Source organism: Schistocerca gregaria, chromosome 6 (assembly GCF_023897955.1).
Source record: "Schistocerca gregaria isolate iqSchGreg1 chromosome 6, iqSchGreg1.2, whole genome shotgun sequence".
NCBI lineage: Eukaryota > Metazoa > Arthropoda > Insecta > Orthoptera > Acrididae > Schistocerca > Schistocerca gregaria.
The window spans coordinates 133,129,844-133,132,844 of NC_064925.1; the positions used below are offsets into that span (position 1 = coordinate 133,129,844).

At 46.5% G+C, this 3,001-nt stretch overlaps 1 pseudogene; it reads left to right on the forward strand.

Annotated features, from left to right (window-relative positions):
* Positions 1-329: 329 nt before the first annotated feature.
* LOC126279271 (5S ribosomal RNA) lies at positions 330-447 on the forward strand (annotated as a pseudogene).
* Positions 448-3,001: the final 2,554 nt, after the last annotated feature.

The following is a 3,001-nucleotide window of genomic DNA, read 5'->3' on the forward strand; positions in this document are numbered from 1 at the left end:
TAGCAACTGCTGCATCCAACATGAAAAAAAGTGGCGTGCCATCTAGAGCACTTTTCACTGGATATCTGTTCACCAAGCTGTAGCTGCACGTCGGAAACCTTTCGTGGTTGATGGGAGACATACGCCGCACTAAATAATACATATTTTTGAATGTTGTTACGCTATGCATATTTTTCTTATGTTGCAATGCGGCGAGACCCATTTGTAGCCGGGAATACTACGGACCATGGAGTGGATATACAAGGTGAACATTAATAAAACCGACAAAAAGTACGGGATGGATCCGTGACTGGAAATGGAGAAAATGAAGTCCTGTAAACATGTGTCTAGGCAACGGCCTTGCCGCAGTGGACACACCGGTTCCCGTGAGATCACCGAAGTTAAGCGCTGTCTGGCATGGTCGGCACTTGGATGGCTGACCATCCAGGCCGCCATGTGCTGTTGCCATTTTTTGGGGTGTACTCAGCCTCGTGATGCCAATTGAGGAGCTACTCGACCAAATAGTATTAGCTTTGGTCAGGAATACGATCATAACGACCGGGAGAGCACTGTGCTGACCCCACGCCCCTCGTATCCGCATCCACCACTAAGGATGACACGGCGGTCGGATGGTCCCGGTAGGCCATTTGTAACCTGGAGATTGAGTGCTATAAACATGTGTCTGGAAATGGGTGGCGTGCGTGCAACAATAACAAATCGTCCCTGAACACAGTCAGAGCTGCTTCGCATCCACGTGATAACAGATGTTCAAATGATCATTATTGGATGCCATGCATTCGTCCACATGTCGCATCGTGGATTATCGCACTCTTTCGCACATTCCAGGCTCTTTCATAATAGCGTCACAGAGGTCGTGAACAAGCTGCCCTAATCCGAGCTTGTGCTCCTTCTATAAAGACCTCGCTGTCGACGGGACGTTAAACACTAATATCCTCCTGTTAAAGAATCCGTACCTGCACATTGATGCTGAACCGATGCAATGAGGCGCCTGAACTATTCCCCGAGGATTGTCCGTAGTCCTCAACTGAGATTATGCAGACTTACAATGCCAGTTCTGGTAAAGGCTGCCTCGTCGGTAGATAGAAATGATGACAGAAATGCCACAATTGTGACGGTCCGGTGCAAAAACCATCGATAAAATCCTTCCCGCTGCCGATAGTCCTTCCGAGCGGTGAGGGTGATAAGCCGTTGCCATGCAGGATGAGCATAATCGTACTCTGGCTTACACCATGTTGGCGGGCCACTTGCCTATAGCTTGTACTAGAGTACTTCTGAATATCCTGTAGAACCCGGTCCTCCAGATCTGATATATCACAGTCTGGAAGTCAGTTGAGTTGGAGACGGACCAGGAGTGTAGTCGGAGACAGACCAGGAGGGCTCTCGGGACGCAGCAGCAGTGCAGTCGGGGACGGAGCCCCAGTGAGGTCCGCACAGCCAGTACCAGCGGGGACGACGGTTAGTTCTTTGCTCGGCCGGGCGGCTCAGTCGACGACGTCTTGGATCCTCAGGACGAACAGCATTTTTCGAGTTGGGATTGTGCTTGGGCCTGGTTGATTAGTTGGAAGTGAGCAGCGACGCAGTGTCCACAGCGCGAAGCCAGGCCGGGGCTTTTGGCGGGGGGCACGCGCTGTTGCATTTGGAGGCGCTAGCTGTGTGAGCGACTTCTCGTCTTATTGCGAAGCAGGATCCTCTAGTTGAGTAATTAGTTACCAGTTCTTAAAACTCGACTTTACGATTTGTTTGTTATGTGTGAATTGTTGTTTTCTTAGCCCATGACACGTGTGATAACAATTCGTGTCTATTCTTGCCTAGAATCGGCAGCCTCCGGTAGTGACTTGAAAGTTTTGACTTGTGTTTTCGGATTCGTTTAAACTCGTCTTGACTGACGTTTGATTCCTTGATCTTGGTGAAGCCCAGTTGAAGTTATTGGTATCTCGGTTACTCTTCATCGGCCGATATTTTCCATTATCTCTGCAGTTTGATTTGACCGTTGGAAATCGGTCAGGTTGTCGGTCGGTTGTGAACCGCCCCTTGGTTGTGTTGCCTTCCAATTAAGAGCTTGTCGGTCAGGCTGCATGTATAACCTAAGCGTGCGTTATTTTTACATCCCAGGCTGACCCTGGGAACCTTCTGAGAGCCGATCCTTCTGTTTTAAATAGTGATTTCCTTCTTACTTTTAAGTACTGTGTATGGCCTTCAGTCGAGTTTTAGCTTATTCAAATTGCAAGGCTGTTCTTTTAGGCTTAAGCTCTTCTTCCTAGGCCTTAAGACGTTAAATTGTTTTCTTGATATGCGGCGTTCAGCCTAGTTTTCAGCCTATTCGGAATTAACATTCTTCTTTTATTGAAGAAACAAAAATTTTTTTAAAAAGAAGTGAAACTTCCACAAGAACTGCTGTACATCAATTCCTGCTTACGCCTTGGGCCTTGGTTTTTCATATGTGGCCTTCAGCCAATTCGAATTAAATCAACGGAGCTCTTTCGTTAAATCCCTGAGAGTTTTTAATTCTTGCTTATGTTATTGTGTGTTGTATCAAATAAAGCTTATATGTTGAGTGCAGCTGACAGAAACTTACTTTGGCCCCTTTCCACAAATATAACCTCACCCGCTCTGTCCTGCTAGTCCAGGGATTTCAAAGGACTTGACACGTTATGTGACGTGGTTATGTCTGTGAGGGTACTCGTTTTCATATAACCGTGCAGTCTCTCCAACGATTCAATCAGTTTGGCCGTACACAAACACCACCTCAGCTTCTTCTCGACATGAATTGTTTGTTTGTTTGTTTATTTTATGGTGCAAATACAACTAAGCCCATTCGCACCCATGTCAGTACCTTAGGACACTGATGTGAAAATGGAGTTAAAAGCAACTACAGGTTAAACCCAATCGGTAGAAGAAAAGAGATTTAAGAACAAGGATTTCCTCTTGGAGAAAGGTCTACAAAATGTTCCATAGAGACAATGGAGATGCCGAACGAAAGATTAAATATTCTATGCGATAG